Consider the following 23,273-nt stretch of genomic DNA (forward strand, 5'->3'; position numbering starts at 1 on the left):
CTTGTTGTTTTATTGTAATTATTCTGGTTGTTGCCGTTGTTGGATAGGAGACAGAGAGGGGGAGAGAAAGGTAGATACCCATGTCCAGTGGAGAAGCAGTTATAGAAGCCAGATATTCCACCTTCTGCTTCCCATAAAGATCTTTGTTTCATACTACCAGAGGGATAAAGAGCAGAGAAATAACTTCTTCTTCTTCTTCTTTTTTTTTTTTTTGCTCCAAGGTTATTGCTGGGGCTCAGTGCCTGCACTATGAATCCACTGTTCCTGGCAACCATTTTTTTTTCATTGTTGTTGTTGGTATTATTGTTGCTAAAGCTGTTGTTGTTGGACAGGACAGAGACATTGAGAGAGGAGGGAAAGATAGAGAGGGAGGAGAAAGACAACTGAAGACCTGCTTCACCACCTGCAAAGCAACTCCTCTGCAGGTGGGGAGCCAGGTGCTTGAACTGGGATCCTTTTGCTTTGTAATACATGTGCAACTGTCTGGCCCTAAGAATAGGGAAATCTCTAAAGTGGGAAGATATGGAACTTTGGTGGTGGGAATTGAATTGTATGGAATCATACCCCATTATTATATTGCTAATAAGAATATATATATAATTAATTATATGTATTTATAATTAATATATATATATAATTTTGGTTCATACTCCCAGAAAAGGATAAAGAATAGGGAAGCTTCAATGGAGGGGATCACTAATAAAAATTAAAAATTAAAAAAAAAGATATTGGCCCTGGATGAGCAAGGTAACTCATCTGGTTAATGTGTTTGCTTTGTCATGGGCATGCCCCAGTTGGATGCCAACCCCTTCCACAGTGGAAAGAGCTCTTGTGCTGGGTTATCTTCCCCTTCTCTCCCTCTGTCTGTCATCTGAAAAATTCAGTTTGGAGAGGTCAAGTCTTGGTAATAAAAAAAAAGCTGGCCCACTGTAATAAGTAAAAATTCAGTGACAGTTTGTTTACTTTTTTTTTTTTTTTAAAGTTTTTAATTATAAAATGGAAACACTGACAAGGCCATAGGATAGGAGGGGACCCAGGGTCATTATGGGGTGCAGAAGGAGGGTCTGGCTTCTTTAATTGCTTCTCTGCTGAACATGGGTATTGATAGGTTGATCCATACTCCTAGCTTGTTTCTCTCTTTCCCTAGTGGGGCAGGGATCTGGGGAGGTGGGGCTCCAGGACACATTGGTGGGGTCATTTGCACAGGGAAGTCTGGTTGGCATCATGGTAGCATCTGGAACCTGGTGGCTGAAAAAGAGTTAAGATATAAAGCAGAACAAATTGTTGACTAATCATGAACCTAAAGACAAGACTATTGCGGATGGAGATTTGGGGTCTCCATTTTGGAAAAAGCTAGTAGGTCTATTTTAGGTATATTCCAAGGGTCCCATGACCCAACTAATTTTTGCCTGTGCCTGACATCTAATATGCAGTTGACCTAAGCTATTGTCTAGGGGGATGGTGTCACAGTTGGAAAAAGGACCAGAAAGCTGGATCAGACTGAGAACTATGGGCGAGTGAAGGCACAGAACTTTGGCAGTGGGTGAGGTGTGGAACTACACCCTGTAATCTTACAATTTTGTAAACCACAGTAAATCCCAAATTTAAAAATGCCCTGTAAATAAATAAAATAGAGAGAAGAGACCATTGCAAAACAAACCAACAAGAGACTATTTGGGTAGTAAGAGTCAACAGATTTCAGGGAGAGGAGAATTGATAGGGATTCAGGAAAAGTTATAGCAAGGAGGCCAGCTTGGGTTGGAATTTGAAGCATTGATGAGGCAGATGAGAAGGTGATGGATGTGTAGGTGGGTTTAGGATGAGGGGTAAGAGGAGGGATACTTATAGAAGTGTTGTGGAAGAACATAGCATCTCTTCTGACGGCTTTGATGCTTTGTTTGGTAGTTAATGAGAGAGAAAACTGGACAACTGATCTGAAGGGACTGAGAGCCTCTAACAGGCCAGGCTAGAGACCAGGAGGCCTATGTATAGGTGGAGAAGAGGGACACACCGCAAAGGAAGATACCTAACAGAAGGACTTCTCCTGAGATGAAGCCCAGGTCAACACAGGGCCTGGTATGGGGCTATCAGGTTAAGTTTCTTGTGATGGAAGTCAGACATCATGCATGTATGAGTTCACAGATTCTGGACTGACTTTTAAATTCTTTAAATATTTATCTGTCTGTCTGTCTTTTTTTTTTTTAATGATAGAGACAGAGAAATGGAAAGAGAGAGATACCTGTAGCACTGCTCCACTGATCATGAAGCTTTTCCCTTGCAAGTGGGTGTGTGTGTATATACTTTACCAGATATGCCATTGCTTGGTGTGCTCTCTCTCTCTCTTCATATATATATATATATATATATATATATATATATATATATATATATTGTATTTATGGAGAAAGGTGGGGAGACAGAGGTACCATGGTACAGGAGCTTCCCCTGGTGACCTGATGCTCTGTGTAGTGCCAAGGGCCCAAATGTGTAGCAAAGGGCCTTTGTGTAGCAAACCATATGCTCTACCTTGTGCAGAAGAACTAACAGGAATCTCAGAGACAGTGAAGTCAGCAGTGGACCAGAAATGGGAGGCAGAGTTGGGAGAGATTGGTGGTGGTGGTGATGGGGCTCAGGGTAGTCATGTCCTATAGGCTGCTGGCATCAGGCACCTGGGGGAACACCAAGCAGACAAGGTTGTTGGTGCATGTCCTGGGACTGTCTGCACTGAAGGGACTCTGACCGCTGATGGACCTGCAAGTGAGAGGTAAGCAACTAGAAAAGAGGGAAGCCCACAGTGGGAGGTCACTTCACAGACACAGGAGAGAATGTTGGAGGCCTTCTGCACAACTCTGAACTTGTGCAATGGGCTGCTGATTTCTCATCGTCCTCTGAGGTAGGTTTCAGTTTCATAATGAGCCTTCATGAAAATAACCAACTTGGTGACAACCAAAGGCCTTGTGGAGGCAGCTGAATGGAAAACTGATCTCTGAAAAACCCAACTATCTTTACCTTCTCAGGGCCAAATGTTTCCCTCATGCAGGGTGATCTCTGGGTCTCCTCGCCACACCCTGACTCCCCCACCTGGCTTTTCCTGAGGAGGATGTCACATTTGGGTGGAGATTTTCCACCCAGCTGGGCGATTTCTGTTTTTGTTATCATAGACTTCTTAACAAGCTCTCTGGGGATAGTGATCTTTCTTTCTTTCTTTCTCTTTCTTTCTTTCTTTCTTTCTTTCTTTCTTTCTTTCTTTCTCTCTTTCTTTCTTTCTCTCTTTCTTTTTTTTTGGTGGGGGGAGGGCACCCTCTGTCAATAGTTAGGTGTTTCAGGGATGGCTGGTGATTCAAGATGACTGACCGAGTGAGGGATGCTATGGTGTCTCCTTTTTTGGTTTGAGTTGGCTTTCACATAACTGCACGGGCTACTTTCACAAAGCAGTGGAGACACAGAGCACATGCTGTTGCTTTGCGCACCCTGTTATTCTACACACACCCTCCCACCCCCAATGCCCATGTTTATGTGCTCTGTGTCCCCTACCTCAGTCCTTCCCCCAACTTCCCCCCACATGAATTTTGAGAACAATGAAAAGTATGAACTATGGGCTCACCAAACTTCCTCCCCTGAGCACTTCCGACTGCCTAGCAGAAATCAATAAATTAAGATGAATAAAAGGACATTTGGCTTTGTCTGGATTGTGTTGTCAGGATAGTACAGAAGGGCTGGTGTTGAATGGAAATTCTGTTTCCTTTCCCCTCTAAACTTACAGACTGCGTTTCCTGCCTTCCTGTTAGTGCCTACTCTCAGCCCAGACGGTTTTGACACTTTGACTTACTGAGCAACTAAAAAAAATGAAAAAATTTTTTGAAACCACACTTTTTTAAAAAAAGTTAAACACACACATACACATGGGGGAGGGAGAGGGAGACATACAAAACAACAAACCCTGTATAAGAGCTGACTAAGCACAAAGCTTGCTCGCCCTCCAAGAGCATGGCCAGGGCAAAAATGCACCGCCTCACTGACGAACTCAGCTTAAGTTTTTAATAGTTTACAACCCCAAATAAGCTGTTAATGCTTTGCTTCAGAGGAAGGAAACCTCACATAGTTATTCTGTCAAGACCTGCCATCTCTATTTTAAAACAAAACAAAACAAAACAAAACAAAACAAAATAAAACAAAACAAAACAAGAGTGTTGTGAAGAAGACAAGTGGTTGAGTGGATTGGAGCAGAAATAAAGCCTTAGCAAGCTTTTTGGTGTGGCTGGGGACAGACATTTGTCTCCACCCTGGAGGATTCCTCTGGGCCTGTCCCATCCCCACATTTGTTCTCACTTTTCTGTCCACCTTGATGACCATTTAATGTCCACAGCAAGAGAACAAAATGTCTTTTTCATTCATCGTGGGCACAAATTCCAAGACTATTGTTAACACAATCCTGGCCCCAAAGGTGAAATTTTCTTTGGGTGGAATTTTTGATGTAAGATAAGCTCGGTGTTGGCTGTGACTCAAATCACCAGCTCCACTTCTTGACAGGAATTTAGGTTTCTGTTTGTGGATTGTTCAACCTCAGGAATTGTTCATCACTGGCCACCCACCAGGAAGGTGGTAAGTGAGGTCTCTGTGGAAGGTGCTGATCCCAGACATGAGTCGACAAGTTTATGTAGAGGTCAGTGATATTCAGAGGAGAATGTGTACACAAGGAAGAATTCTTGTCTACCAGTGAGTCCAATTCCAGAGAGTTTCCAGGGCTTTGAAATTTGTCTACAGGCCAGGTTCCATGCTGTCCGTGATGGAAAAGGCCAAGTCCTACCTCCCCAGGACCTAATATCTAGGGCAGGGTCACAGACTTCCTCTGTAAAGGTTCAAACTGTATATATTTCCCCCTTCTGGGCTATATGTCTCTGTGGCAACTATCTAATTTGATCTGTGAACTGTGAAAGTAGTCAAGGTGAACAATAAAGCTGTGTTTCAATTAAACTTTCTTAAAAAATTAAACAGGTACTAGTTAGATAGAACCCATCTGTTTACTGTCTAGATCCACCTCTCCCCATACACAGAGTTTCTGAAGGGCAAGGATAAAAAGACAAATATATTTGTCTCTCTAGTGAGTGTGTGGGATTTGATTCATGGCAAAGTCCTCAGTGTTGTGTGCTGAGTAATACTCCATAAAAATCTTTCAGGGAAAACACTGTGAGTCTTTAGGAATATTTATAATTCACACTTTGAGTTGTACTTGGAGTTACAATACTAAGTTCCTAAAGTTAAAGTTCCTTATTACATAGAGAATGATCTGTAAGTATCTTAAACTGTCCAGTTATTTGTACAGTTTATATTCCAATTCTGTTATCCTTTTTAACTGCCTTTATTCCTTGCCCCTTCTCTCCTTTTTTCTCTTCCTCTTCATTGTGGAGTTTCCTAAATACTATATATTCCCATCTGTGCTAGATGCTAAATAACAGCTAAGTATAATGACCAAAGTCTTAATATACAGGGTTACCCATATTCTGGTAGTTAAACCCCCAGAAGAAAGTAAAAAGAAAAAAAAATTAAGAGAAGTACAGCAATTCAGTGACTTAGAGAACAGATACAATGTAGAGAATATCAACAAAACCTAATGTTGGTTTTTTTTTTTTTTTTGGAAAAGCAGTAAAATTTACTGAAAAACTAAAACCCTAGCAAGATTGATTAGAAGGGAAAGAAAATAAGAATGATCAGTGTCAGCTGTGATAAAGAGGCATTACAACAGAGCCCACCTTTGCCAATGATCATTTTGTGAGCAACTTTCTATTAATACATTTGAAAATGTAGACAAATATATGAATTCCCAAAAATGCAATTGGTCAAAACCTTTACAAGAAAAATGTGAATCATAACTAGGACAATAACCGTTAAATAGATTGAATCCATAATTAAAGATCTTTCCAGGTGCTGTGTGGTGGTGCACTTGGTTGAGCGCACAATGGGCAAGGACCTGGATTCAAGCCCAGCTGCAGGAGAAAAGCTTCACAAGTGGTGAAGCAGTGCTGTAGGCGTCTCTCTCCCACTCCATCTCCCCTTCTCTCCCGATTTCTGGCTGTTTCTATCCAATAAATAAATAAAGATAATTTTAAAAAAATCCTTAAAAAAAAGATCTAGCCACAAAGAAAACTTAAAGCTTGGAGGTAATACCTCAGGAATGTAGCCATGCATGCATCAGAACAAGCACAAGAATGACCTCAGAAGCATTAGGTACTGGTCCTAAACTGGGAGCAATCTAATTGTCCATTAAGAGGAGGACAAACAAGGAGAAAACAAAGCCACAAAATGTTTGCCTTCTTGCCCTGAAACAGGATGTGCAATTGGAGTGTTCTGCTATACTAGGAAGGCTTCTGAGGGAGAGGAACTGCTTAAGCAAAGACTCGAGTGAGAGAAGGTATCTGCTGGTGGATTTGCTGGGAGGATGAGGAGAGGGCAGGGTGGGCAGAGATGGGTGGGAAGTAACATGGCGGGCTTAGGAGCACATTAGTGTTCAGTACAGCTGGAGGTGAGGAATAAAGGGGTCCCAATGGTGGGAAAAGGTGGAGGTGACTCATCAAAGGGCTGGAGAGAGCCACTGAGGGATTTAAGCTGGGAACTAATGTAAGTAAGCAAGAAGACACTTTGGAGGCTTTGCTAGGGTAGATGAAGCAACCATGGAGGCCAACCAGGAGGTGGTTGCCATTGGAGTAGAGAGGAAGGGGTGGAAACATGGAACGAACTTCTATGACTTGAAGAATGAGTGAATTCAGGGGTGGGGGAGAGAAAGAACTATTCAGAACAGCCCCTGAGTGGCTGGTTTATGTGAAGAGCCTACTCTCAGAGGAGCAGTAAATGGAAAGGGATGTGTTAGCTTTAGGGGATGTTGAGAATCTATTATCCAACAGAAAACTGGGAAATTGACATTGGAGTGCAGATGAGAAATTTGGGCTGGAGGAATTGGCCATCCGAAGCAGTCCAAGACTGGAGCTGGAAGCCTGAAGGAGGAGCTCAGGCAAGATGGAGGAAGAAATCATTTCTGACAACCACAGGTCATGGTGGGAAGCTTTCTTTCTTTTTCTTTTTCTTTTTCTCTTTTTCTTCCTTCCTTTCTTTCTTTCTTTCTTTCTTTCTTTCTTTCTTTCTTTCTTTTTCACCATTCCCTTCATCAAAGTCCTGTGTCCCCATCCTTGCCCCCATAGGTAACCACTATAGTTCTCCACTATAGTTCAATAGATTGATATTTTTCCCCACATCTGTATATTCAAATGTCTATATGATATGAAACCACTCTGTAGTTGTCCTTCAACTCTTTACTTGCTTCACTGAGCATAATCTCTTCCAAGTCCATCCACTTTATCCCTAAAGACACAATATCACCCCTTTTTATTGCTACGTAATACTCTGTTGAGTATATGTCCCATAACGTTTTTTAGGAAGATTTCTACTAAAAAGATAGCACTGTCCTTCCTTTGAGGTTGTCTCTGTGTTCCATTGCAGATGTCACTTGGGCTAAAGGAGAGGTGGGGGGGGGGGACGGGAGCATCTCCAGTTATTTAGTTCCATCTTTTAGTCGAAAGAAGCCCACTAACACATGGCCTGGTTTGCCTGCAGGTGCTCTTACTTGAGCCTTACATCAGAGAGGCCATGGGTTTCTTTGTTTCTAAGAAATAGGCTTACCACTGTGATTTCTGACATGAGGCTGGATCCCACAAAGTTTGATTCATGCCAACCAGGCATACTGTGTCTGAGGGGACAGTGGCTCTGGGCTATCAGAGGAAAGTACCCTAGAGGCAGGTCCACTTGCTCTCTGAGTCTGCAGCTTGGCTGGGTCCACTCAGAAGTCCAGACTTCATATGCACAAACTGACTTGGATGGAGGGGAAAGAGGTCAGAGGCAGGTGGGAGTGGTGACTCTCAGGACCCAGATCTGGAGGGAGAGTTGTACAATTAGCTCCCCATGAAACTCTGAGGGACGGGAAGGTCAGCATGTAAAGTACACAAATAATGCCTATTAACAAACCTTCCAGATGTAAGTATACTGACAGGTCTATTTTGGAATTTGCTCTTTAGAAAAATGTTTTATTGTGGGGGGGTTTAGGAAATTAGAGCCAGATGTGAGGACATTCTTGTGGAGGTTTTAGCTAGCTTAGTGGCTGGCCATAGTCTATTATTAACAAGAATGAGCATCTGTGGGAACATTTAAGGGTTTACATAGATTGCTCTGTGCAGGCCTCAGATCTAGTCCTGAATTAATGTTGAGGGCAAAGGTAGGACTGAAGCCAGCACATGTCTACATGCCTGTGAACATGTATGTCTGTGAACATGTATGTGAACATGTATGGGGATGAGAAATGGAGAGAGAGAGAGAGAGAGAGAGAACGAGGGGGAGGCAGAGATAAGGAGAGATACCAGTAGCACTGCTTCATTGAATGTGAAGCTTCCTCCCTACAGGTAGGAACCAGGTGTTTGAACCCTTAAATCCAGGGCCTTGTACATGGTAATGTATACATTCTACCAGTGAACCACCACCCAGTGCTGGCATATTTGATGTATCATCTCATTTAATTCTCACTACACAGTGAGAGGGAGAAGTTAGATAGTAAAATGATGTAGGTTCACTAGGTAACAGGTTCTCTTTTTTTTCTTCCTCTTCACTTATTCATTTGTTTATTTTTATCATAGCACTTCTCAGCTCTGCTTTATGGTGGTGTGGGAGATTGAACCTGGGATATTATGCGTGCATGGATGATGTTTTTTTGCATAACCACTATACTATTTCCCCCATACTTTTTTTTTCTTCTTTCTCCTTCTTTTCCTTTCTTTCTCTCTTTTGTCTTTTCTTTTTCTTTTTTTGCCACCAAGGTTATTGATGAGACTCCATGCCTGTACCATTCCAACATTCCTGGTGATAATTTCCCCCCTTTTCTTGGCTAGGGGATGAGAAATGGAGAGAGAGAGAGAGAGAGAGAGAGAGAGAGAGAGAGAGGAGGCAGAGATAAGGAGAGATACCAGTAGCACTACTTCATTGAATGTGAAGCTTCCTCCCTACAGGTATGGAGCAGGTGTTTTAACCCTTAAATCCAGAGCCTTGTACATGGTAATATATACGTTCTACCAGTGAGCCACCACCCAGGCTGGTGACAGGTTTCTGAGAATGGGAGCAAACCATCCTGTGGATTTGCTGGCTTCCCTGGGCACTGATACAGGCAAAAACTCAAGGACATGTGTACTCAAGAGAGGAGATTCCTGTGTGTGCACACCCCCATGCGTGAGTCCATAGTGGCCATGGGAGAGTTAGTGGCCTTTGAGTACAAATTACTTCATCCTTGAAAGTGTTGGGGGAGACCTCAGACAAAGATGGCTACCATCTTGCTTTCCTGGTCTGCCTAGTATCTTTCTGTCCTAGGGAGATGATGTAACCCAAAACCCTGGTCTTTGGACAACCCCCTCCTCCCAACACATAGCTATGACTGCAGGATCACCCACCAAGTGCTCACACAAGGGGACTTTTCTACTTTGGGCATAGGGATAGGAGGAGGCAGAAGCCCCCTTGGATGAGGCAGGCCTACCCCTCCCTGACTGCCCCTCTGGGAAAGTGGAGCAGACTGATTCTTGGGGGAACACTGGATGGGTAATGGGAGCTGGGAGGAGGGATGATTTTACCTGGGATAACCCAAGAGTGGGGAGGGGGCATTGAAGATTGATCAGGAAAGAGTTTTTGGAATTAGGAGAGGAATTGGCCAGGAACTTGAGCTGGGCAGTGCCCACCTCTCAAGCTGGGTGCCCTTTGCTCTCAAGTCAGAACACTGCTGCTTTTCCTTAAAGTTGGGTTAAGTGTGAAGTTTATTAGGACATCTTATAGCCCAGGAGAATGAAATTATGAAGTTAGTGGAGCTCACTTCTTTATCTCTCCTGGTAGAAGTGATGGGGATAAGATAGCAGAGGGCAGGGGGAGGCCCTGTGATCAGAATGGCCCTCCAACTATAGCCCCAAAGAGAGAGAGAAGCTGGGCAGGCACAGAGCTTTGGGACCCAGGGGTCTGTGTTCTCAGGGCCAGCTTGCAGTTTTCATGTTTTTGGTTTAAGTTTCTTGGGTTTAGTGCCCATGTTTATGCACTTTCCTGTGTAGGTAAACAGGTGTCTCCCCCCCGCCCCAGGATTTAGAAGGAACTGAAGTTATAGATGGTGACTAGAAAATGTGACTGCAAAAGCCATGAAGAATGTTCTGGATTCTAGCTTCCAAGTCAACCAGCATACTGCTGCTCGTTGGGCCTTGAGGTGGGGCAAGAGACAGGCCTGTCCCTAGAGCATGTCCTGAGGTGTTAGTCAGTCGAAGGAAATAAATGGCTCTGGGAAGGGAAGGCTGGCAGCATCACTGTCTAGGTTTTCTTTTGCTGTGAACGTGTGGGTGACAAGTCAATCTCCTTCTTGATTCTGTTAACAAACACTTTGAGGTCTGCACCCCACATGAAGCTACCTCCCCAAAATGCCAAGAATGCTGCTGAGGGAGTTTACTGGGTCGCTTTTGATACCGGATCCTGGACAAATACATCCTGTGACAGAACCTGAAGGTGAGGAAAGAGAAAGCAGAGCTGTTTGTAGAGGCAGGGGAGGGAGGAAGTGGCCCCTGGGGAATCTGGCTGTCAGGAAGGAGAAAGGTCAGGGGCTAGCTGGCTCCTGGAGTGAGGGGAGAGGGGGGAATAAGTGGCAGTAGGGGAGGCTTCAGGTGGGAGAAGCTCCCTGGCTGCTTGCTCAAGGAACTTAGAAAGCAGGAACCGGATACAAGGAAGGACAGAAGTGATGGAGGCCTCTTTCCCTCTGAGGAAAGACAATGTCCATTCTTCCATGGAAGGTTGATGTTCCTTAAGAGAGAAAAGGTCTCTTTGTGGAGGGGCAACAGCTTGTGGAAAGGAACGGAAAGGGGCCCCAGATGCCTGCAAAGGGCCTTTGGAGCTGCATTTGGAGACAGGCAAGCTCACGCTGATGGTTTTACCTGAGTGTGACTTTATGAGGTGCCAGTGAGTCAGTTCCCACCCACTCCATGGCCTCCCAGGACCTTTGGGGGATGCAGGCTTGAAGGTAAGCCAGCTAGGGGTCTCACACACCCATGCTGTGTGGTTCTGCGAGACTTACATCTATACACACGGGAAAAAGGATTTCCCAGAAAAAATAAAGGAAGCTGGCCAATATAATCAACTCTCACAAACCCCTCCTCTTTCCAAATATGTGCCTATCTCCAAAACAATCAAAACGGCCCCATTAAATAACACTTGTTCAGTACAAAGGAAGTACAGCATGATGGGATTACGCTTCAGTTCCAAGTAAAACATTCCCAATTGTTAGACATGCAACAATGAACAAAAAAAGCTCAATGGCATTTACATGTGAGGGCAGCCAGGCTCAGGGTGAACCTTCAGGGCTTGAGTGCCCGTTCTTGGGGTCACACAGTAGCTTTGTCACAGTTGGCTCTCAGGGGAGGCCGCCACCTATGTGGAGAAGGGACAGACCCAGATGGAGCTCATGCTCATCACACACAGACCCCCACCTGGCCAGGGTTTATCCTCTGTTAGTTGCTTTCTTGTGGTAACTTGAGCTCCCAGCCATTTTGAGACCTATGTCTGTCCTGGGCCTGAGAGGAAGCTGTATCTGACTCTGAGGAGGAGGCGGTAGTTCTGGGCCAAATGCAGCTGAGAAAGGTGGAAAGTCTTCACTTGTCACCAAAAGAAGGGTTGGGGAGATCCCAGTGATAGCAATCCTTTTACAGGCTGAATACTGTGTTCTTTCCAAGTTTATTTCCTTAAGTCCCAAACCCTAAAGTGATTTTCCTTTGTGGAGGTAAAGTTAAATGAGATAAGGATGGGGTCCTGATTGGTAGGACTAGTGTCTTTGTAAGAGACATAAGGGAGAGCTCTCTCACTCTCTTTCCCCTCTTCTCACCCCCATTCCCAAAAGTGAGGCTCATTCAGTGAGAATGAGGCTTCTGAAAGCCAGGAAGAGGGCTCTTACCAGTCACCTCCAGGAATCTGAGAGATGCATCTGTGGTTTAAATCCCCCAGTCTAAGGGCTGGGTGGTGGCATACCTGGTAAAACTGCACATGTTACAGTGCACAAGGACCCAGGTTCAATCCCTGAGCCCCCACCTTTGAGGGGACACTTCATGAATGATGAAGCAGTGCTGCAGTTATCTCTCTCTTTCTCTCTCCCTCTCTACCTCCTCTTCTTCTTTCAATTTCTCTGTCTCTAGCCAATAAGATAAAAATAAGAAAGAAAAGGCAAGACCATAAAAATGGGCAAATATATATAGATATAAATAGTTACAGAAGTAATAGTCAACTCATAGCTGTGGTCTTGAGAGAACTACTGCAGTTTCCAATGGAAGGAATGGAGACACAGAACTCTGGTGGTGGGAACAGTGTGGAATTATATCCTTGTTATCTCATAATTTTGTAAATCAATATTAAATCGTCAATAAAAAAGTAAAAAAAAAATCTTCCAGTCTATGGTATCTTTTTTTAAAAATTAATTAATTTTTCCCACCTTACTGGGGGATTAATGGTTTACAGTACAGTTGTTGGTACAACCTCTCATCTTTCCATGATAGGTATCTGCAAGACACTCTCTCCCCTAACTTAGCTGCTTTTCCACCATCATACACCATGGTCCCAGGCCCTCTCCACCCAATTCCTATCCCTCCTTCCCCAGAATCCTTTGTGTCAGTGCAATACATCACACACAGCCCAAGTTTCACCTTCTGTTTTCCTTTACTGTTTTGCTTTCCACCTATGAGTGAGATATTCAGTATTTGTCCTTCTCCTTTTTTTTTTAAAATTTATTTTTTATTTAAGAAAGGATAAATTAACCAAACCATAGGGTAGGAGGGGTACAACTCCACACAATTCCCACCACCCAATCTCCATATCCCATCCCCTCCCCTGATGGCTTTCCCATTCTCTATCCCTCTGGGAGTATGGACCCAGGGTCCTTGTGGGTTGCAGAAGGTGGAAGGTCTGGTTTCTGTAATTGCTTCCCCACTGAACATGGACGTTGACTGGTTGGTCGGTCCATACTCTCAGTCTGCCTCTCTCTTTCCCAGGTAGGGTGGGTCTCTGGGGAAGCTGAGCTCCAGGACACATTGGTGGGGTCTTCAGTCCAGGGAAGCCTGGCTGGCATCCTGATGGCATCTGGAACCTGGTGGCTGAAAAGAGAGTTAACATACGAAGCCAAACAAGTTGTTGAGCAATCATGGACCCAAAGGTTGGAATAGTGGAGAGAAAGTGTTGGGGGGGTACTCACTGCAAACTCTAGTGTACTTCTGCTTTCAGGTATATATTTTGCACTAGTTTATGGATAAGTGTGAACATATGCTCTCTCTCACAGAACTTGGTCTATATCTAGGTTTTGGGATGTTCTTCTCTTTTAAGCTTATGTCACTCAACATGATACTGTTAAGTTATGGCAGCCTAAGCTGACCAAGACATCATCCAAATCAGAAAGATGAAAGGACTAGGAAATAGAGCCAAAAGGCATCTGTTTATGCAGTTTATAAGGGCTACTCCCCAATGCCTCCCAGGCTCCACCAAGACTCCACTCAAGGATGTGATAAGTGAATTCATGTGTGTGTTTGTGTGTGTGTGTGTGTGCATGTCAGCTTTTGCGTTCACCTGAGAGCGTCACCTCCTTTATATCTTCTCAACACCTGTAGGTCACACAGCCCTCACCATTGGGCTATAGTGACTCCATGGCTGGCAATGTCACAGGCTGCCCTGGGAATCTTCAGGCAGGCGGTAAACAGCAGGGAGAAATAAATTCCGAACAAAGTGAGCCCTGTTTTTATGCAAATATGCTGCTAATATAGAAGGAAGGAGCAAGAACTAAAGAATATTTATGACAGAAGAAAGCAGGACTGTTTGGAAACAGACGCTTTATTAGGTTCCTGCCAGGCACCGGCTGCTGCTCTTTTAACATTTCTATTCAAGGCGTTGTGCAGGAAAGCAGCCGCTCTATAAATAGCGGGGCAAACAAAGTCAGGGAGGTGCTTGTCATCATGTGCACAGGCAGGGGCCAAGGAAACCTTGAGACTCTGTTCCTAGTGTGAGTGTGTAAGGAGGGGGTTGGCTTTTCAAACTAGATTTCCTCTCCACTGCCTATGAGTGTTCAGAGGCTCCAAGCTCATTTTATTTTTTAAAAAATATTTATTTATTCCCTTTTGTTGCCCTTGTTTTGTTGTTGTGGTTATTATTGTTGTTGTCATTGTTGGATAGGGCAGAGAGAGGTGGAGAGAGGAGGGGAAGACAGAGGGGGGAGAGAAAGATAGACACCTGCAGACCTGCTTCACTGCTTGTGAAGTGACACCCCTACAGGTGGGGAGCCGGGGGCTCGAACCGGGATCATTACGCTGGTCCCTGCGCTTTGCACCACCTGCGCTTAACCTGCTGCGCTACTGCCCGACTCCTCTTAATTTTATTTTTTAAGAGTGAGCAGAGGCTGGGTGGTAGCTCATTTAGTAGAGTGTTGCCATCACAGGTGACCCAGGTTCATGGCCTTGGTCCTCACCTGTGGGGGGAACTTCACGAGTGGAGGAACAATGCTGAAGGTGTCTTTCCTTCTTTTTCTCTCTCTCTCTCTCTTCTCTCTCTCTCTCTCTCTCTCTCACCTATACTATCAAAGAAAAAGAAAAAAAAGCCACTGAGATGGTGGAGTTGTGCAGGCACTTGGCCACAGTGATAACCCTGGATGGGGGGGGGGTGGCAGAGAAAGAGAGAGAGAGAAAAAGAGAGAGAGAGAGAGAGAGAGAGAAAGGACATCACTTTAGTATAGGTTGTGCTGTGGTTCACAGCAGGGTTTCAAATCTGTAAGTCTGAGCCATTTCCCAGGCTGATTACTATTATTACTTAAAATTTATTTATTTACTTACTTATTTATTGGATAGAGATAAAAAAGAAATTGAGAAAGGAGGGGGAAATAGGGAAATATAGGAAGCTCTACTTTATCACTTGTGAAGCTTTCCTCCTGCAGGTGGGGACCAGGAGCTTGAACCTGGGTCCTTGTACAGTATAATGTATGCACTCAACCACATGTGTCATCAGGCTGATTATTTTTAATGAGAAATTATTTTTCAAAGATTAATTAATTAATTACTTTTTTGCCTCCAGGGTTATGCTGGGTCTTGGTACTGGCACTTCTGCTTTTTGTGATAATTTTTTCAATCTTATTGGATAGGGCAGAGAGAAAGTGAGAGAGGACAGGAAGATAGCAAGGAAGAGAGAGAAAGACACCTGCAGACCTGTTTCACTGCTTGTGAAGCATCCCCCCTGCAGGAGGGGAGCTGGGGCTCGAACCTGGATCTTTGCATGTGTGTTTAACTGGGTGCACCACTGCCCGGCCCCATATTAATTTGATTTAACAAGAAAGAGATAAGGAAAGAGAACAGAGCACTCCTGGCTCTGGTATATGACCATATGGAGGATTGAACCTGGTGTCTCTTGGGCTTCAGACATGCAAGTTTGGTGGCTCTTTCCATGACCTGAGGGTGATATTTTATGAATCTGTTTTTCACTTTGTATTTTGAAAAAAAAAAATTCACACCTCAGGAAAGTGGCAATAGTAGTAGGAGGAACACCTGTACTCCTTTCAAACAGATTTACAATTTAACATTTTGCTTTATTTCTCGCTACATATTATGCATATGCTTTGCTCACATGTTCAGTATTAGCTTGCAGACAGTGTGGCTCTTCACTCTCACCTATATCTGCAAGTGGCTCCAAAGGAGAAAGCATTTCTCTTACATAACCACAATATGGTGATCTTACTCAGCTCTTTCATCTGCCACAAAGTGCACACTCACATCTCACCAATTGTCCCAGTCACCTTTCCATAATGTCCTCCCTCACTCCACCCATGATAGATCCAGATCATTGAATCTATTCAATACTTGCTCTGTTTCTGTCCTCTCCTTTACTCTGCACAGATTCTATATCTTCTTTTGAATTTTGTGATGAGTACTTGAAAGGAATCTGCAAAGGGGGGCTAGAGTAATTAGGTCTGCAATGGAATCAGAGCTTTATGAGTGGGATGAACCCTTACATTATTGTGGGAGAAATGGAAGTAAAGTCTTAGAAGAGGACATTTGGGACATCAGAGAAAAGTGCTATCTCTGAGACCTCTCAGTGAGGTTGAGGAGCTGTCTGTGGAAGGTTATTGCTCTGAGGTCTTTCTTTCTTTCTCTCTCTTTTGTTCTTCCTTTCTTTTTTCATTTATTTATTCTTTATTTTCTCTTTTAATACATATATATATATTTATATATATTTTTTATTGGACAGAGGCAGAGAGAAGTTGAGAAGGGGGAAATAGAAAGGAAAAAAGACAGAGAGACACCTGTAGTGCTGCTTCACCACTCATGAAGCTTCCCCCCTACAGGTGGGGACCAGGGCTTGGGACCTCTAGCACTGTAATGTGAGCTCTTAACCAGGTGCATCAAAGCCTTGCCCTGAGGTCTCTCTTTTTCTCTCTATGAGATTTATTTTATTGGGTTGAATGATGCATGACACATTCAGTAGAGTACACCCATTATCATGTGGAAGGACCTAGGTTCAAGCCTCTGGCTCTCACCTGCAAAGGGTAAATTTTCATAAATGGTGAAGTAATGTTGCAGGTATCTCCACCCCCCCCCCATCTTTCTCTCCTCCCTTTATGTCACTCAAAAGGCTGCTGCCAGGAGTAGTGGAATCATCATGTAGGCATCAAGTCCCAGCTAATCCTGTAGGCAAACCTAAGTCCATAAACAAATAAAATAATTGTATTTCATGAGTAGGTGAGAGAAAACAAAACAAACGAACAAACAAAAAAGGGGGGGGAAGGAGAGAAGGAGATAAAGAGAAAAACCAGAGCATCACTCTGGTATATGTGATGCTAGGGGTCAAACTCAGGACCTCAGGCTTGAAAGTCCAGCACTCTGCCTGCTGTGATATCTTTCAGGTCACTGGTCTGAAGTCTCTATAGGTGATCAGGGTGGGCAGTGGGGACCAAGGGCACACTGGTCCCCATGGGGAGCAGGGACCTACCTCTTTCATCTGTACTTATAGGGAAAGGGCCATCATTTACCATGAGGCTGCACTCATACCTGATACAGGACTTGGAGAAGCTGAAAGTAGAAGCTTCTGTGGGAGCTATGCTGCTCTACCTGCTGCTTTGGCAGGGAGGTGTCCTGCAGGCAATGGCCTCAGTGGGAATCTCAGAGAGCCTCTGGCTTCTGGAATAGGTGCCCATTTTTTTGCCCCTGTGTGTCCTCAACATGTGTCCTCCCCTCAAATGTTGAGGTCATGCTGTGACTGTGCATTTTCCCATGTTGAATCCCCACACTGTGCCCATCATATATGCTAAGTCTTTTGTGTACTTTTAAGTACCTTGTGTCACATTGCTGGTTTTTGGCTTTCTTGTCTTGGTGACAGTGGAAGCAGACTGAGAGGACAGGGCCAGCCTTTCTGATTACAACTGTGCCTCCAGCCCAACACAGCAATAGATGCTAAATGCAGGAATGAACTGGCATGGCAGTTCTCCATGTCTGGAAGCCATGTTAAGATGGCTGTGGTGGTGATTTGTGCAATGTCTTTGTAGATGAGTCATTTTTAGTGGTGGAAGTGCAGGATGAAATCCCAAGAGGTACAGAAAATCCAACATAACTTAAACAAGTTCTCTCTCACACAAACTTAACCCAGCTGAAAGTGGTCCACAGAATCCCCAGGGCCTCAGGTTCCCTCACCTCAACTCAGCTCTCTGCCCTACCTGGGGAGTGACCTCTTTTACCTGGTCCAAGATGGCCACATCCACATTTCAACCTGCAGGAAAGATGGGGGGAATGATGGGATACTTCTGCTTATAATCCATTACTTGGCATTTACTCATGTGACCATAATTAATAGCAAAGGAGACTGGAACAGATCCTTTAATCTGGGCATCTGAGTGCCCAGGTAGAAGCATTACAGTTATGGAAGAATGAAGGATGGTTTTGTCAGATCACTAGCAGTTTTTTGCCATAGTTGTATTTTGGAGAGTGTATGTGACTTCCTTTTCCTTCTTTCACAGGTAGGAGACTCTAGGCACTCTATCACAGTGAGCTTGGTAATATTTTGCTTTTCTGAGAGAAGGAGCTTAATGATAGCAGCACTGTGACTGGATTATTTCTGCCAACTGCGTACAGTTTTCTCTAGATACAAAACATGGCAGAATACTATTCAGCTGTAAAAAGAGATGCAGTGTTATCATTAGTGTCAAGATGAACAGACTTAGAGGGTATTTAACTTAGTGAAATGTTAGACAGACAAAACAAACAGTGTAGGATTTTAGTCATATGTGGAAGATGAAGAAACAAAAATCTAGTCCTACTCTTTGGTTCTTGTTTATTAAATATTTTTTTCTGCTTCATATCTTGTTGCCTTTCAGCCACCAAGTTGTAGATGCTACTACAACCCCATCCTGACCTCCCTAGGCAGATGACCTCACCAATGTGTCCTGGAACCTCACCTCTCCAGAGCCCTACTGCACTAAAGAAAGATCAAGAAACACAGGGGATATGGATAGACTGGCCAATATCCTAATCCAAGAAGAAGCAATTAAAGAAGCTAGAACTCCTTTCTTCTTCATTCCCAAAAATAATTTTGATCCATACTTCCAAGGAGAGGTAGTGTTAGAGGAAGATGATCAGAGGGTTTCTGAATATCAGTGCCACTGGGACCTGGAACATTTGCTACCAGGAATCTTTGTTATTATACCGTCACTGAAAGAGAAGAGAATCTGGAAATATCAGAAAAAATCAGGCACTGTTTCTCTTATCTGGGAGTGAAGAGGTAAAATTAAGGACACTCAGAAGTAGTAATAGTTGTAGGTATAACCTGGAAAATAACTGAAGAGTCTATGGCCATACCACCCTGAACACACCCAACACACATCTTATCCTATCTCAGAAGAAAATAAGTGAAGGGAGGGATGAAGAAGTGAATAAAAATGGGCAACACACACACATGAATATATATATATATATATATATATATATATATATATATATATATATATATGTATATATTCTGTGATCTGGGGAGAACTATTGCAGTTTCTGCTGGGGGGGATGGGGAAACAACTCTGGTGGTGGGAATGGTATGGAATTATACCCCTATTATCTTATGATTTTATAAATCACTAGTAAAAAATCTGGCATTATGCTATTCCACTGCAGAATACTGTGCCCCAGTATGGTTCTGTAGCCCCCATGTCCACCTGGTCGATTCCAAATTATATTCCTCCATGAGGATAATTTCTGGAACCATCTGTTCCACCCCGTTCCATGGCTGCCAGTTCTTAGCAACATCGCCCCGCCAGATATTCGTCGGGATGCGGCATCATCTAAGTTCATTTCCCACGTCTACGCTCAACCGGACCTGCCAATATACATGGATATCTTCGTCCACCCTGTCCAGCGCTTGACGTCTCATCACCCAATCTGGTCCCCTACGCCTACACTGAACTTCTCTGTTCCAGACTCTTGGAAACAGAGTTGGCAGTCAGCTGAGGTAAAGAACAAACACCTCATCACAGACCCCTGCAAGCGTCAACCCGGCTTTGACCTAGCACGTTATGATCGGGCCCTCCTCAATCGCTATCGAACAGGCCATGGCCGGTGCACCGCTATGTTCCACCGCTGGGGAGCCAGAGATGACCCGAACTGCCCCTGCGGCTACAGACAGACTATGACCCACATAGTCAATGACTGCCACCTCTCCAGATTCAAAGGAGGTCTCGAAACTTTACATCAGGCTCAACCTGATGCTGTTGACTGGCTACGAAAGAAGGGCAAACACTAGAAGAAGAAGACTAGTAAAATGTAGAAAAAAAACAGAGTAAATGAACAAATAAAGCAAAACAAAAAATTCACCTTTTGGATACAGAAGCAGATTGTTGGTTACTGGAAAGGGAGAGAGAGGGATGTGTGGATCAAACAAGTAAGGAGAGGGGAGATGGTCAAGAGCATGTTAATGGATAGAAACTAATCTCTTTGTGGTGAACACACGTAGTATATATAGATGTTGAAATATAGTATTGTACAACTGAAACTTACACAATGCCACAACCAATATTACCTTCACACAAATGTATTTAATAACTATCTTTATTCTTTTTAACAGAGACAGAGAAATTGGGAGGGAAGGACATTAGAGAGAGAGAGATTGAGAGAGAGAGATAGAGATAGACACAGAGAGAGAGAGAGAGAAACACCTGTAGTACTGTTTCACAACTTGTAAGCTTCCCCTCTTCAGGTGGACAAACGTATTTAAAAATTACTGGGAGGAGGCTTCACTTAAATGCATTGGGAAAACACGCAGACTTTCTCCCTTCCTTCAACTGCCCAAAGTCCCAGAGGAGTTTCTTTGAACCCAAAAGCAGCAGTGGGAAGGAAGAAGCCTGTTTGTAGGGCAGGACCACAGTTGATTGTGGCGGGTGGCTAGCCATTTTGCAGCAATGTGAGCAAAATCAAGCATTTACTGTAGGGTGGGAATTGAAAATCTTTTAAAAGTGGGAGCCTCAGGGGAGTGTGCCAGAGGCAGGCAACTGCTCCCCTGAGGGTGGTTTTGTAACTCCTTGTAGCTGAGTTTATTTTGTTTCATTTCATGAAAGTATGCCCAGCTGAACATTTCCTCCTATTCTCAGGCAGGCCTTTGGACCAGAGACAGCAGAAAAGTAGATTTGCCTTTGAATAAGAGCAGGATGTGAGCCAGGGACATTTCTTTTCTGGATCCAGAAGGTGAATCACCCTCATTCAGAGTGGTCAGTGTGGGGTGGGCCGGGGAGTGGTGAGGCAGAGACCAATGCTGCTGGGGAAGGAGCTGCAGGGTGCTGCCAACTCCCACTTGAACATGAACTGCTGGTATTGATTCCAGTCTTGCCCACGTTCTGTTCTCCATCCCTGGGCCTGGATCATTTCTGTGGCATTTGGCAGGCTCTAGGGCTATATCACTGTGTTGGCTGGTGCAGGGCTGGAGCTTCCTTAGCGGCATCGATTTCTCTAAATTCTTACACTGTCTCACAGGCCAATGATGCCTGATTATTTCTAACAGACTGTGTGTGAGGAGTTGAGGCTGGCATGTGCAGGAATGACTTCCCCAGAGCCAGTGGTTCTTACCTTGTCTTTGATTCATGGACTCTTGAGGAACATTCATGGACTTGACATTTTGTGCATCGTCTCAGTAGATGAGGGGCTTTGTAGGCTAGTGCCACATTAGTTAGAAGGCTGTGTTCTGGAGAGAAAACCCAGAAGAGTGGGGGGGTAAAGGAAGTGGAGGAGATGGTGGATTCTGTATCTCCTAGAACCTTGATTTTTCTCATGAGTAGAGAAGAGCATCTGTTCCTTACTGGGAGTTGGTGGAGTTTTTCAAAGAGGAGAAACTCATGACCTCTTTTAGGAAGATTGTTCTGGAAGCCCTAGAGGTCAGAAGTCTGACCTGGAGGCTACTGTAACAATTGCTTGAGAGATAGTAAAGTCTGATAGGTTGGAAGGCACAGCTGTGAGACATTTTTAAGATTCAAAAGCCCTTTGGGTTTGTTGTTTGGATAGATAGGGGAGGAGATGAGGGAGAAGGAAGGATCTGGAGCTAGTTGCTGGGTTTCCAGCAGTAAATGGACAAGTGATGCTAATCACTGAGTCTGGAATAAATAAGTGAAATGAAGCAAGTTTGGGGTTGAGTAATAGTTTAGTTTTAAAGCTAAGGGACATGGGTGAGTATGTTGTGTCCAGTGACCCCATGTCATCTTTCAACATTCCTTTTCTGTGACACTAAAAGGTCAAGTTGGGGCTTTGCTGGGGTCCAGCAGGGCAGGGGGGTGCTTCATGTTGCAGTCAAGTAGGTATGTTTCTTGGTGAAACAGTTTGGTGATTCTTAGGCAACAGGAATGCTTAAAAGATCCTGGACACCTTCTCCATCCAGGCACGTTAGAAACGGAGGTAAAGTTCTTTGGATGAATCACAGCCAGGAGATAATGAAGCCTGGGCCTCTGGAAGGAAGAAAGGAGACTGCCTGCAGACTGGTTTTTAGAGAGATCGGGTAAGTGCTGGAACAGACCAGAAGGGAAGAAGGCCCAGCAGTCTATGCATGTGTGTGTGTGTGTGCGTGTGCGTGTGCGTGTGCATGTATGTGCGCACACCAATGTGAACCCCACCTGGATCAGCCCAGTCCAACTCCTTAAGTACCCAATAGGAAGGTCCCTAGCTCTAGTATTGCTTTCTTAGCTTGGATTTTGTGTTTTTCTGTGCTCCTGACCTCCTGAATGCCCAGTCACTGAGCCTCTGCTAGGCTCTATTTGTGGTTGGACACCCACTTCTCAAATCTTTTGTGTGGTGCTGCCCATTCAGTCTTGACCTTTGCTAATCCTGTGCCCATCCATCCACCATTTGTTCTGGAACCCTGGGAAGAATGTCTGCTAGCCTGTCTGGATCACTTCCTGGTCTCATCCATTCTGATCGCCTCATTCCTTCTGGAATCCAGAGTCTGGCATTGGGGTACGTACCAGAAAACCATTTCCCCAAATTATTTATGTAGAGGAAACAACCACCCTATCTGTTCCTGTTAGAGAAAAAGATAACTGAGACAGGCATTTTATGTTCCTTCCATCTTGCTGCTATGAATCTGGGCTAGAATCAAATTTTTAGTTGATGATCTGGGTGAAGTTCTTAACTGTTTGTTTGTAGTACTGTTAAATATTTCCAGATGTGGGTACAACACGTATGCCATGATGCTGTGATTGGAGCCCTCAGTGCTGAAACCTTTTTTTTTTTTTTTAATAAAAAATGCACAAAGAGAAATTAAATCTTCCTTTCTGTCTGGAACCTACCATAAAGATCCTGCATTATTTACCAACCACAAGAGTTTTTCCTTGGCAAGTACTTGTGTCTCTCCTAGCACTTTTTCCAGCTGCTTAAACATACCTTGGCAAAGTTATTCACTAGGACTAAATACCAGGATTACTCTGTTCCTGTTCAGCAGTTCAGTGATTTGGCACCCAGAGGAAAAGCAAAGGCAATTTCAGAATTCTACTGACTCCCCAATGGAACTAAATAGCAGTCCCAGCTTCATGGGGTTGTTGTGAAGATTAAAAGAGACAATGTGTAGAAAGTATCCAGTGCAGTGTTTGGCTTCTACTGAGTCTCTTCCTTAGAAAGGTCATATAAACCCAACCAACAGATTTCTTTTGTTTCTTTTTAAAATTTCTTTATTGGGGAATTAATGTTTTACATTCA

General features: G+C 44.0%; 1 long non-coding RNA gene across 2 annotated transcripts in view; it reads left to right on the forward strand.

The window, feature by feature from the left end:
* Positions 1-19,050, forward strand: part of LOC132538901 (uncharacterized) — a 95,443-nt gene extending 76,393 nt beyond the window's left edge. The window contains exons 3-4 of one of the 2 annotated variants that reach the window (XR_009550205.1): positions 2,652-2,764; positions 18,431-19,050. This is a non-coding gene — a long non-coding RNA (uncharacterized LOC132538901). Of the gene's footprint in view, positions 1-2,651; positions 3,722-18,430 lie in introns of those variants that run through there. The other variant, XR_009550206.1, reaches the window with a different exon arrangement.
* Positions 19,051-23,273: the final 4,223 nt, after the last annotated feature.

Source organism: Erinaceus europaeus, chromosome 6, assembly GCF_950295315.1.
Source record: "Erinaceus europaeus chromosome 6, mEriEur2.1, whole genome shotgun sequence".
NCBI lineage: Eukaryota > Metazoa > Chordata > Mammalia > Eulipotyphla > Erinaceidae > Erinaceus > Erinaceus europaeus.